Source organism: Equus caballus, chromosome 14 (assembly GCF_041296265.1).
Source record: "Equus caballus isolate H_3958 breed thoroughbred chromosome 14, TB-T2T, whole genome shotgun sequence".
NCBI lineage: Eukaryota > Metazoa > Chordata > Mammalia > Perissodactyla > Equidae > Equus > Equus caballus.
This window is the reverse complement of record NC_091697.1, coordinates 86,295,292-86,310,170: the sequence shown is the minus strand read 5'-3', so window position 1 is coordinate 86,310,170 and position 14,879 is coordinate 86,295,292.

The window sequence follows — 14,879 nt, the reverse complement described above, 5'->3', positions numbered from 1 at the left end:
AGAAAAAGTTTGTTGACCCTCTGATACAGACTATAAATGTGTGTCTCAAAACGCTCCAGCTGATATGCAGGAAGGAAGAGACGTAAATTGCAAATAATTTATATATTAATGCCAATTTACACCCTACTTTATTCACAGAGAACAGTTATGTAGAAAATATAACAATCATGACTCAGCACTAAGTAAAATTGTGAAAATTATTCATATAATTAAATTGTGGTGATATCTCTAACTCCTGTCTTCATGTTATGTGAAGAAATAATGAGTAAGTAAATGACTTTGCTTTTACATACCACACTAAACTGGTTTTTGAAGGGAAAGTTGCCTATGTCAGTTTTTGAAAGGAGAGATGAGATTAAAACACTTCATCACGACATTGAAAACGCCAGTGAAGATGCTATTTTTAGTTTCGTGTTGTGTTACTCTAGTGAATAGCCAGAATCTAACAGTTCAAGACCAAAATCCCACAAATTTTAATGTTAAAAATAAAATATAAATTTTCCTAAGAAGATAAAATTTGGTTCAAATTATTACATTGAGGAGTTTGACTCTGCAAGCCCTTGATTTTTTTTCATTCTTCAGAGAATAAAAATCAATGACATATTATTGTGCAAACTTTGTCTCCACCTAGATGCTAAAACAGAACATGAAGCAAGATTCCAGAGCTAAATGAAACCTACAAGTTCAGTTGTGTATGTGGAAGCAATCAACTTTAGAGGTTTTTGTTGTTGCTATTATTGTTTGTAGTGTGATAATTCATCTACAGGCTGTTCGACAAAGTGATGAAAGTTGCTTTCAGTGAGCAATCTCCAACTTCGAGCTTCGTATTCAATACAGACATGGAAAACTAATTGTTATCAAACAATTGCTTCCATTCTCAATGATACATAAATGTGATTTTCTAGTTCAATTGAAGCAGGGATCAAGATAAGAAATCCCCCAGATGTGGACCGTCACTGTGCTACCTTCATGACGACGGCACACACTGCCATTCCTCTCCATGGCTTGAAACAAAGATTAGTAATATTTAAGTATTGCTCCCCCTTTTAAAATTGTGATGAATTCTTGCTTTTGATCTGCGTAAAAATCGGTGGTTAACTTTGCACGTAAAGTGGCCCGCAGTCACTGGAAGTTTGCATAAAATGTTCAAAAATCGAATAAATATCCTTTTTTTTCTTAAGAAGTGAGGAAAATGTCATGAAGAAAATAGGAAATCAAGTGGAAATTGAAGGACAAGTAAGACTTTGCTAATAGATATATTTCAGGGCCCGGAAAATTGTACGAGCAAAGGCACAGCAGAGTGAAAAGTGAGGTATGTTAGGGGTGGCGATGGACCAGTTCCTGGGAGGGAAAAATTAGTATATGGAAGATAGAAAATGACTGTAAAAGTAATCCAAAGGGCAGTTCTTTGTTTCCTACAGTGCTGACATATAAAACTCCATTTATTCTCGAAGCTTTTGAGCTTTTTTCTATTCCAAAGCTCTCCCAAAGGTAGAAGCATATCTGATCTCAAAGAATTTCCAGATGAGATTGTGTGTCTGACACAATGGATTAATGGAGAAGGAGATAATAAATATGGACATAAATATGTCCATAAATATGGACAAGGATTGGAAAGTAACATGTTCTGCCAAACCACATTGATTAGAAGAAAGGAAAAATGATTTCCAACCTAGAATTTTGAAGCCTTCCCTATTATCAATTAAGTTGGAGTTTTTAAAAAAGGACATTTTTGGAAACACACTCTCAAAAACTTAATTCCTATTCATCCTTTCTCAGAATGCTACTGGAGAATATGCTCCACCAAAATAAGGGGATAAACGAAGGAGGAACATATGGGATCCAGGAACCAGGGACTCCAAGGTAGGAGGGAAGCCAGCAGAATCCCTAAATGAGGGAAAGGAAGATCCCAAGGCAACGGCTGCACAGCAGGCTAGAGGCACACCCATCCCATGTGGGGAGGTCAGAAGACTTCGGAAGAGACTTCTTAAAGAAGATGAAATTGGTAGATCACCTGATGTGTTTGAACATGTTAATTGAGGATTTATGCAACTCGGGGAGAGTTTGGAACTGAACTGAATACACAGAAAGCTATGTAAATGAAAAACAGGACACTGACAAATTCCAAGGGACACAAAATGCTGTGCAGGCGGGACAGAGGACTTGCAGGGTACCACCTGGCTCAGCAGCAGAGAGTGTTCACATGGTCATCATGAGGAATTGTTCCTGTTAAAGTTATATCTCTACAGGAAGGATCAGGGCATAGGAACTGTGTGTCGGGTGCAGATAAAGGCAAAATTAAACTCAATTCTCATCTTTCATAATGGAAAGTTATTAGTTAATGCCTAAAACTGTAAGGTTGAAAAGTAGCAATGCACATTTTATTTAGGAGTATGTCCATTACAACCAAAAGATCAGGCGAGAGAATTAAAAGGGAAGGTGAACACTGCTGGGGTGAGGTGGCTAAGACGCAGGACTGCTGTGTTTAATTAAAGCCTTGTGGAGGTATCTCTGTCTTCATATTGTGTGTATTTTTAATTTCAATAGAAATTTAAAACTATACTTCAAACAGTTAAAATGCAAAATACAAAATCATATCTATGATGATATGAACAAGAATTAGAACAAGGTATGGACTAATAAACACACTGATTTGGAGGAAGAAATTCCTTCCTTGAGCTTTAAAGTCATATGTTTGTTTAGATAAAAGTCAAATTTGGAGTTTGCATACTTCTCAGTTTTCATCACATGTTCTCAATACAATTGATTTCAAAGCTCCAGAGGTAAGAAAAGTCCTGTGTTCTTATTTGTTTTAAGTTAGTTAGGACAATGACCTTCCCACTGGCTTACATGAAGACCTTCCGAGGGGTTTGTGCAGAGGCTCTCCAAACCTTCGTTTCCTATGTGGTGTTTCTTAAGTCTGCTGGAAGCCGTCCCCGGGGTTGAAGGTCGTGCTGGTTTCCCTTGCCCACTCGCCCTTCATGATCACCTTTCTCCCAGCTTACGAATGAAATGCATATCCCTCACCCATCCCTAGACTTACCATGAACAATTCCTGGATTTGAAAAACCTCTGGAGCAGCAAGCCGTGGGACGATTCAAAATATTGCTTAAGCAAAGTGAATGACTCTAACAAAGGGTAACAATTACTGTACAAATCAAGTAGTTTTCAATTATTTCTTACCACGAAATAGGAGAATCAAACCATTCGTCAACTAATAAATCATTCAAACATTTCTGATGACAAATCACGATGTGACTTTGGGCATGAAACACAGGAGGAGTTCAAGGAATTTTATGATATTGTCTGAACCAAACTCCTTCTATTTCCATTCACTTATTTATGTGATCAAGTTTGTCAGAATAATAGAAATAAAATTGATGCCAATTCCTTTCTCATCCTGAAATAAATACATCCTCATCCATCTCATTAATATCTACATTTCAAATACAATTTTACTTTTTTAGGTTTAATAATTATCAATGTTTATAATACATTTATGCTACTGTGATTAATTACATATTAGTAATGACTGCAATACTTGTGGTCACTTGAAATTCTTTAAAACTATATTTCAATTCATATACGTATTTTTGTTGTGGGGAAGTATGAGAGGGTTATCCAAAAACTCTACAAGTATATGTGTTGTGATGGAAGTGGAATTTATATACAAGTTAAGAAGAAAGTAAAAAGATACAGATTTTCCAATTGCTAAAGAAACCTTTTCCATATAATTTTTTTAAGGGTTTAAAAAAGGGGTTGTTTAATGAAATACAATCACGAGGCCAGGCCAGGCAGGGTATAGGGACATCACCCATGGAAACCACAGATCGTCTGGGGGCCTCCTTCCCCTGTACCCCACCATATAATTTTTAAATGAATGATGATGGGTATCGCATTGCCACGGTATTTAGATTCCTTTGGCTATATGGAATAGGTCATATACATTTTATTTTTAAACAATCAATATTTAAAATATACCAGAAAAGATATCATTTGTTTTACAAAAATTATGTCCTAACCTTGAAAATTTATAGATATCAACTTAAACTGTTTAAGGGGATTCATAGCTTTTGAGATTATTTCCGGAAGTCCGAGAGCAAAGATTTTGTGGAACACCTGTCAAAAGCAAAGGTCTTTTCTAGGGGCTGGTCCCGTGGCCGAGTGGTTAAGTTCACGCACTCCGCTGCAGGCGGCCCAGTGTTTCGTCGGTTCGAATCCTGGGCGCGGACATGGCACTGCTCGTCAGACCACGCTGAGGCAGCGTCCCACATGCCACAACTAGAGGAACCCACAACGAAGAATACACAACTATGTACCGGGGGGCTTTGGGGAGAAAAAGGAAAAAATAAAATCTTTAAAAAAAAAAAAAAAGTAAAGGTCTTTTCTGTGGTTCAGTTTAATGGATGGATTCATACTGCCCTCTGGTGGTTACAGTGATTGGAACACATGAAGTACAAAGTTGGACTTGTGGCGTTTTGGAAACAGGAGTTCTGCTTCCTTCTTGTTGCATTGAAAAACTAGCAACTTGTTGTAGAGATGACTGCATCTCATATATTTTCATAAGTTTTATGAATTGTGGATATAGTAAAAGAATTTTGAAAATTAGGATTTGACAACATAATGGATCAAAAAATCAGCTTGTCCGCTTTTAATGCTTATGATTTGGCGTTAACTAAGCTAGAAGATCTTTGCTCAAGAGTCCAGACATGACGCAGACACTCCATCAGCTGAATGCAAAATCGGCCCGTAGGTTCTAGTTGTTCTCAGTGCAATTGTGGAGACTTACCTTTGTCTGTCTCCCAGACTGCCTTCTCTCCTTGCTCACCTCTGCCCCCAGGGACTCGGTGCCCTGATGCTGGCTGTAACTAGGATGTATATTATGGAGAAAGCATGGCTTAGTGGAAAGAGCAGGGTATAAGGAAATTTGAAAGAACTATATCTGAATTTTATCCCCAGCCATCACTAGCTGTGATCTTGGGAGAATTAACTTCTCTTGGTCAGTTTCCTCAACCGTAAATTGATTAAAATACTGGGCTCACAGGTGCCATGTAAAACTGTAAAAACTCATAGATAAGGTGCTCAGTAATAGCAACCAACTGTAATTATTGCTTTTTTTTAACATCTGAAAGATGAGCAGGTCTATTTGGAGAATATAGTCACAGGGAATCACTTGTTGGGGCATGTTGGTGATTTTTATTTATTCAGTCACAGCAATGCCATCACATATTTCTTCCTAAGTGTTTTCTTTCCCATTCTCTGAACTATTTCACTCTTTTTCATCTTTATTAAATTTCCTCTTTCTTCTCCCTCTTGCAGGTGACTGGACTTGGTTCATAGTAAGAAAACAGATGCAGCCTCCAAAATGGCCAGGCTGTGAGCAATCATACCCATATGCTACCCTCACTTCTCTTACAATGGAGACTAATTATCAAGGACCAACTCCTCCCCATGTTCCCTGAACTCAATTATTCTTACCTTTATAAAGGCTTGATCCTTGCAATTATACCTTCTCCACTGCCATCATGTTTTTTCTCTCTACTGGATCATTACCATCAATGAAAAATATCCTCAAGTATCTGCTTCTCTTTCAAACAACCTCCACTCCCTAAAAACAATCTTCTTTGTACTTCACATGACCCTGCAGATAATGACCTATTTCTCTGCTCTCCTTTACCACTAAACTTGAAAAAGTTTCTATTTCCTTACCTCACATGCTGTCTTCAATCTACTCCATTTGGAATATATCCTTCCACTTGGCTGAGACTTCTCTTGTCAAGCTCAGAAATTTAATTCTTTGACATGAAATCCAATAAAATCTTCTCTGTTCTTAACTGACTCTAGCACCTTTGGCAGTTGACCACTTAAATGAGAAAAAATATGGTGTGTGAAAATCGTGTCTTAGGAATGAGTTGGTGATACAGAATATAAACTCACTCAAAGTAACTTAGATAGAAAAGGATTCATTGGAAAAAATCTAATATCTCACAAAATCCAAGGGCAGGAAATACAGCCAAGCCCCGTAAGATAATTCCCTGGGCTGCTCCGGGCCTACGTGGTCTCTTGTTCCTGCTTCTCTCTGCATGTCGGCTTCATTCTTATGCTCCTTTGAAGACTACCAATGTATAACTTTCTAGGTCAAGGAATCAACAAAGACCCACAAGAGTCTCTAAGTCCCTCACGATAAATTCCCATGAGAGAAACCTTATTAGTCCAGCTTTAAAGTGAGCATCTTTTCCCAATTTGCTATGGCCAAAGAGTGGCAGGGTCACCGTGATGGTTAATTTTGTGTGTCAACTTGCCTAGGCTATGGTGCCCAGGTGTTTGGTCAAACAGCAGTCTAGATGTTGCTGTGAAGGTACTTGTGGCCCACCCTAACTGGCAACACAAAGGAAGGGGGATTCTGGGGAATGTAATGTAGCCTTGCCAAGTTGACACATTACAAAGGTACCAAAACATGCCAGTCTCCTATGAAAGAGAGTCTATATTATCGTGGTGTTACTTTTTTGTAATCTAATAAGATGGCCTTTGGGAAGAACACTGAAATATTTACATCCATCCTTATCAGACCCTTTTAGTATCATGTTTTGCAAAATACCTGCATCTGCTCAAGCATCTTACTATTTCCACTCGAAGTTATAAATAAGAGCATATATCACCACCAAACTACACCCTGAACTGGGTAAATATGCAGATAGTGAGAATGTACATTCTGAAAGCAGTTGCTTTTACAGACATATGTTTCTTGCTATAATGGCAAGAGACTTCTACCAAACTGCCATTCTCTAGCCTCAGTTTTGATCAAATTTATCAAAACTACTATTGTCACCACCCAGAAGATTTAACCCCATAATGAGGGTCATGCAGGAACAAAGTAATGTGAAAAAGATTTGTTTAACATCTGAAAAACGCATGCTTCCAAATATGTTTTCTGTGTCGTAATTGAACCAAAGACTCAGCAGCAAATATACTATAGATATGTTCAGAACTATATAATAAAGGAAAGTTAAGAAATCTGTGTTTACTACTGACTTCACCAATAATTAACCTGTATCCACTTGGGCAGGTCAGTTTACCTCTTTGTGTCTCTATTTTCTTATTTACTAAGTGAAATAAATAAAGCAAATTCTGATTAATTTCTCTGTCTGATTCTATGTAAATAAAAAGCTCTAAATGTATTCATATATTTAGTTCAAAAATACTTTAGGAGTATAGAATAAAACAATTTAAAATATAAAAATACTTCTACTAATTGCTCTGACATTGGCATAAATATACTGTAAACATATCATACAGAGGCATTAACTATTTTATGATGATTTGCATAGACCAAAAAATATAAATCCAACCACAGAAATTTTGCATCAAATGTATCCTAGATTTTTAATTTGTACAAATTAATTAGAAAGTTTAAGGCCTAAGTAGACACTGTACAGAGGAAAATATGTAAATCCCCACATCAGCTCTGAGAACAGCAGGGGGTAGATGTGGCTTGCTACATAGCAACACTGTTGTGATATAATACAGTGTTCAGACAATGGATGATTGAAGCAAAATAGAAAGACAAAATTAGACTCATGTATACACAGGAACTTGATATATGTCAAAGGCTATGTACCATGAATCAATGGGAATAGAAAGGAGTGTTATTAGATTGTGTTAGAGGAACTGGTTCACAATATGGAGAAAAATAAACCTATATTATCATCTAAAACCATGAACAAAGTAGCTTCCAAATGAAACCTTAAATGTGAAATCTAAAACTATAAAAACTGAATAAAATATAATGTAGGAAAGTATTTTGTGACCAACTCTTTCAGAAAACAGAGGAAAGGAATATACTGCTCAACCCATTTTATATCAGCACTATCTGGACACATAAGAGCTAAAACTATAACCCTTCTAGAAAAAAACACAAGAAAATCTCCGTGACCTTAGGGTTCACTAAGCTTTCTTGGATGGGATTAAAAATATATGAAATATTAAAGGAAAAATTAGAAAAAGAAAAAAAATTTTCATAAAATTTTAAGCTTCCACTCTGAAAATTACTGTTAAGGAGAAAAAGGCAGGTCATAGATTTGAGGAAAATATATATATATATTTTTTAATGTTTTTCTTTTTTTTTTTTCTTCTTAAGATTGGCACCTGGGCTAACAACTGTTGCCAATCTTCCTTTTTGTTTTAAGGATTGGCACCTGGGCTAACAACTGTTGCCAATCTTTGTTTTTTTTTTTCTGCTTTATCTCCCCAAACCCCCCCTGTACACAGTTGTATATCTTAGTTGCAGGTCCTTCTAGTTGTGGGATGTGGGACACCGCCTCAACGTAGCCTGACGAGCAGTGCCATGTCCGCGCCCAGGATCCGAACCCTGGGCCGCCACAGCGGAGCATGCGAACTTAACCACTCGGCCACGGAGCCGGCCCCCGGAGAAAATATTTTTAATACACATATCTGATAAAGGACTGGTATTCAGAATATATTAAAAATGCTTACAGAGGATGTTGATAATAGGGTAGGCTATGCATGTGTCAGGGCAGGGGTATATGGGCAATCTCTGTAGTTTCGGTTCCATTTTGTTGTGAACCTAAAACTGCTCTAAAAAAATCTATTAAAAAATACAACAGAAAAAAAAAATGCTTAAAACCCAATAACAAGAAAACAACCCAACTACAAAATGGGCAAAAGATTTGACAGGTACTTTACATAAGACAAATGGCCAAAAAGCACAGCAAAAGAGATGAGTATCATTAGTTATCAATAAAATGCAAATTAAAACCATAATGTGACTGCATTACACAACTATTATAATAGCAAAACATTTGACAATAGCTAGTGCTGGCAAGAACACAAAACAACTGGAACTTTCATATATTCAAAATGGTACAGCTACTTTGTACAGTAGTTTGGCAGTTTCTCTAAAAGTTCCATAAGTACTGATCACATGAGACAAAAATTCTTTTCCAAGGTATTTACTCAAGAAATGAAAACGTTTGCACAAAAAAACCTGTAAAACAATGTTCATAGAAGTTTTATTCATATTAGCTAAAAACTGGGAACCCATTCATTAAGTAAGCAGTAACGCAATGGAATATTACACAGCAATAAAAAGGAATGAACTATGTATGCAAATGCAGTGACACAAACTAATGTCCAAAAAACTGTTGAGCAAAAGAAGACAGACAAAAAAGAGTGCATACCTTATGATTTCATTAATTTACATATTAAACTCTAGTTAGATAAACCTAATATGTAGTAATTTAAAGCAGATCAGTAAGTGGTTTCTGGGCCACAGTGTAAATAGGAGGACAGACAGGGAAGGAGCACAATGTAAAGTTCTAGGGTGTCAGAAATCTTCTATACCATGATTATCTTAGTGTATACATTTCTTAAACCTCACCAAACTGGACAATTACAGTATGTGCATTTATTACATATATATTATACCCCAATAAAATTGACTAAAAACACCACCCATCTGAGAGTTTCCTTTCTTCTTAGGATGTAGATGGCTGTAAGAGAACATTCCTCCTATCCTAACTAGAAAAAATACAGTTAATCCAAAAAATCAAAGTTTTTCTTGAACCCATTAGAGAGCAGAGATCACCAGGCAACCAAGTGAGCTGATACATATGAACTGTATACTATATTTGACATAGTATGACAGGAAGAGAGCGCGCACAAAGCAGGTAAGAATAAATCAGTTAAATCTTAATGAATTCTTAAAGGCTGAGTGTGGGCTAGTGCTGTGGTTTGCAAATGCAGTGTAAACACAAGTTCGGCAGAAAATTTTAAATTTTCAAGGAAAACACGGTGATAATGTCCATTGGTCCAAAACAACAGCAACGACCAGCTTGAGATAGTTCAGTTTCATTGTTAGATCCTACTACATTGCGAAGTTGTTTTTTGGTGGGTTCTTTGATAAGAAGCAAGTACTGTGAGAAAATCAGTGTGGAACAGGTAATGAGAGTGGCAGTCTCCAAGCTGATTCCACAATTTAAGAAGGTGTACAGCAGGTACACATATCTCATGAATAAGTACTTATGGTTATTTTAAGAATAAAAGATATTTTTCTTTTAATACTCAGAAAACTAAGATTAGAAGGTCACCTACAAAAAACCTACGACTAATACCATACTTAGTGGTGAAAGACTGAATTCTTACCTCCCCCAACCCCACCAGGAAGAAGGTAAAGACGCCCATCCTTACCAACATTAAACTAGAGATCCTGGAAAGTACATTAAAGCAAGAAGAAAAGCCATAAAGATTGTGAAGATACAAATAAAACTTTTTTTTTCCCACAGAAGATATGATGATCTATGTAGAAAATCTCAAAGGAACCTGGAACAAGCTATTAGAACTAGTGAGTTTAGTAAGATCATAGGATAAAGGTCAAATCCAAAAATCAAGGAACACTTAAAGATTGAAATTTAAAAAAATCATTTATCATAGCAGAAAAATATGAACTACTCAAGGGTAAATCTAACAATATATGTGCAAGATTTGTACACTAAAAAACCACAACACACTGATGAGAAATTAAAGACCTAAATAACGGACATATATACCGTGTTCATAAGCCAAAAGTCTCAATATTGTTAAATTGTCAATATTCTCCAAATTGGTTATAGATTCAATATAACCTCAATATAATCTCAATCAAAATCCCAGCAGGCTTTTTGGTAGAAATTCACAAGTTGACTCTAAAGTGTATGTGGAAAAGCAAAGGAATCTAGAAAGCCAAAACAACTTTGAAAAAAACCAAAATTTAGAACTTACACTACCTGATTTCATGATTTACTATAAAGTACAGAAATCAAGACAATGTGATGTTGGCGTAAGGACAGAAATATAAATTAATAGGACAGAATAGGGAGTCCAGAAACAGACTCACAGATATATGGATAACTAATTTTCAATAAGATGAATTAAAAATTCACTGGAAAAGGATAGTCTTTTCGATAAATGGTGCTGGAAAACTTGGATCTCCATATCCAAAGAACAAATTAAAAAACCCACCCACACACACAACTTTGATCCATACCTGACATTATATACAAAAATCAACTTGAAATGAATCATAGACTTAAATGGAATTCCTAAAAGTATAACCTTTCTAGAAGAAACCACAGAAGAAAAATCTTTGTGGCCTCAAGTTAGGTAAACATTTATACACACAAAGAATGAACCATAAGAGAAAAAAATGGATAAATTGAACTTTGTCAAAAATTGTAAAATCCTGCATTTCAAAAGACACTGTTAAGAAAAATGAAAAGAGAAGCCATAGGAGAAAATATTCAGTTTATCTGATAGATGACTCGTATCAACAATTCTGTTTTAAAAAATTGGAAAAAATTTCAACAGATACTTTATCAGAGATAAGGATGGCAAATAAACACATTAAAAGATGTTGAATATCATTAAGTCATTAGGAAAATGCAAATTAAAAGTTACCACTACACACCTATCAGAATAGCTAAAATGAAAAAAAGCTACAATACAAAATATTTACATGGATACAGAGTGACAAGAACTCTTCAGTTACAGCTGGTGGGAATGTAAAAATGGCACATACATTTGGAAAAGTTTGGCAGTTTTTTATAAAGTAAAACATATACTTTACCACACAACCCAGCAATCCCACTCCAAGGTATTTACCAATGAAAAATTAGAATACATCTGCCCGGAGACCTGTACATGAATATTTACAGCATCCTTATTCATAATAGCCAAAAGACTGGAAACCCAGTTGACAAACAAATTGTAGCACATCCAATACAAAGACTACTACTCAGTAAAAAAAGGAGTAACTACTGATAAATGCAAAAACATGGATGAATCTCAAAAACAGGCTCAAAAGCCTATATTCTGTATGATTTCATTTATATGACATTATGGAAAAGGTAAAACTACAGGGACATATCAGAGGTTGCCACGGGCTAGGTGTAGGGAAGTGGCATAACTTTTTTGGGGTGACGGAAATGTTATATCTTAAATACATTCTTGGTCGTGCAACTGTATAATATGTCAAAGTTCATCACACTGTATACCTAAAAAGGATGAATGTACCTTATGTAAAAATTTGGGGGGTGTTGTTGTTGTTGGGGTTTTTTTGAGGAAGATTAGCACTGAGCTAACTACTGCCAATCCTCCACTTTTTGCTGAGGAAGCCTGACCCTGAGCTAACATCCATGCCCATCTTCCTCCACTTTGTACATGGGACGCCTACCACAGCACTGCTTTTGCCAAGCAGCGCCATGTCCGCACCCGGGATCCAACCCGGGGAATCCCAGGCCACTGAGAAGCAGAACCTGCAAACTTCACCACTGTGCCACTGGGCCGGCCCCCTAAATTTTTTTAAAGGGGAAAAAAATAGCAAGTACCAGCAAGAGCGGAGATTTTTCGCTATTTCACTTTAAAAACATTGGAAATGAAACATACTTCTCTTGCATCATAGTGTCTTTACAAGTTGTGTTCTTTACTTGTGACAAGGAAAAGATAGTGTATCATACCACCTAAAAACATATTTCTTTTCAAAAGATAAAGGGATAAAGTAATCACAGTTTTATATTTTCCTCTTACCTACCACATCTCTGAGTATCTCTTCGCAAAGTATCATATTACCTAAGTAATCATAAGTTACAGAAAATTTTTCATTTATATGTAGGCATAGGTGTATTATTCATAATAGTGGAATTAACCTCTGTATTATCCAAGTCAATAAAATAAATATTAAAGTCTTGTTACTTGGGGTCTTTCTCTGCCAATTCTAATTCCTAGAAATGAGACTTTGGAGTTTCTATATTTCTCAAGTGTCTCAGGTGATTTTTATTAGTCCAGTTTAAAAACTGGAAGATAGTAAACACTCTAGTAATAGATACTGATAAAGCATCCCAAAGTTTCTAATAATACTAACAGATCAGGTAATAATGGCAAGACAAAAAGTTTGGTAATGCTGGCCATTTATGGGACATAGCATTTCTGGGAAAGACACCAAAATAATAAAAAAAATACAGTTGATACATGAGGCACTGTTTTAGGTGCTGGTGATACAGCAGAGAACAAAATAAATTCCCCACCCTAAGGGAACTTACCTTCTAGTGAGGAGGCAATGACAAATGAAAAAAATAATAAAGTCAAGTGATGCTAACTGCTAGAACAAAAAGCACAATAAGGAATATAAAAAAGACAGGGGCAAAGTACTAATTTGGAGACCTGAGATTACATTTGCGCTGAGACCTGAATTAAGTGAGGGAACAAACTTTGTACAAATCAGGAGTAAAAGCATTCTTGATAGAGGGAACAATAATGCAAAGACCCAGTAATATCTTGTGGAGTTTTCTAAGAGCAGTGGGAGTAGTTTGAGTGAGGCAAAAAGAACATAAATAGTTAGAGGCAAAGTGCCATAGGCTAGAGAGCAATGAATGCCAAATCCATTTATTTATCAGAAATTACGGAACATTGAGAGTTTTTAAAATCTCACTGGTGGAGAAGGGTTGAGTCTGGTTTTACATATTTTATGATTAGATACCTATTAGACAGGTAAGTGGAGATGAGTTCAGGGAGTGGTTGAAGCTGAAGATACTCAGCACAGAAAAGGAAAGAGAAGGAAATAGTAAAGCTGTTGAAACAGAGGACAGAAGTCGAAAGTCATCTGAAAGCAATACCATAGGAATTCTAGAAAGTAAAAAGAATTGGGCAAGAGGCAAGACCTGAGCAAAGAAAATAAACAAATAAAACACATCTAGACTCAGCATAGTGAAACTGCAAAACACCAGAAACAAAGCAAGGATTTGAGAAGTAAATAGAAAAAACAAGTAAAAAGTGCCAGTTCAATTCCACAGCTCACTCTACAGATTGGAAACCTAATAGTAGCCTATAATAGAGAAATTACAAAGCAGCTCACATTTCTGCCAGATAAAGTATGCATAACATCCATGCAATCAATCCTTAGCTCATTTAACAGAATCGTTGAGCTGGTGGGGGGAGGGTTTAGACTGTTTACACCTCTTCAATTTAATATTTAGATCCAGACTCAAATGTAGAGTCGGCCGTGGAATTAAAAGCATCTCATTCATTTGCGAGTTTGAACTCCCAATCCTGTTTCGAATAAAGGTTATTTATTTATTTTCAACTAAAGGACAAGGTAGCTAACGGTCTCTTAGAATAGAAAATCTGGCACATGAAGCGCCACTGGAGAATTTGTACACTTGGAAAAATCTGAAAAGTATGTTTTTAATCCTACTTTACCAAATAATCTCACCTTGCATTAACATAGCAAAATATTTCCTATCCCTACGTCTTTCCTTACAAAGAATCCAAAGATTTTCTGTAATAAAATCAAACTATTAGATTCTAAAAAAATGAAAAGAAAAAATTAGCATGAAGTGTTCTACAAAAATCACTTACTATATATAGTCACTGCTAGAAGAAACATAATTTCAATTGAATTGTTTTTTTTTAAATATGTAAAATTCGATGCCTTAAGGATTCTAACACAGGAAGTGTTGACATTTTGTCCCCAGATCTTTTGGTTGTTGCACTATTGCCTAGTTGCCTCCCCTTAAACTCGCTCCACTCATCACAAATCTTGCATAAGGTGCTGCAAGAAAATGTAATAGTTTTGTTTGTATTTTTAAACTGAGTCTTGAATTTAAGTAGTCTATGTTTGATAGATATCTATATTAATATGCTTAAGTATCTCAATTTACAAACACAAAATACTTTTTGCATTATTTGCTAAGTAATGAACTACTCAAAATTTTAACAATTAAGTCATATCTACCAGTTCACATTTAAGTTTCAGATGAAGGTGGGAAAGTCTAAAAAAATCCCATATTTTTAAAGATCAGTTGCTTTTCTAACCTCCCCTCTACCTAAAA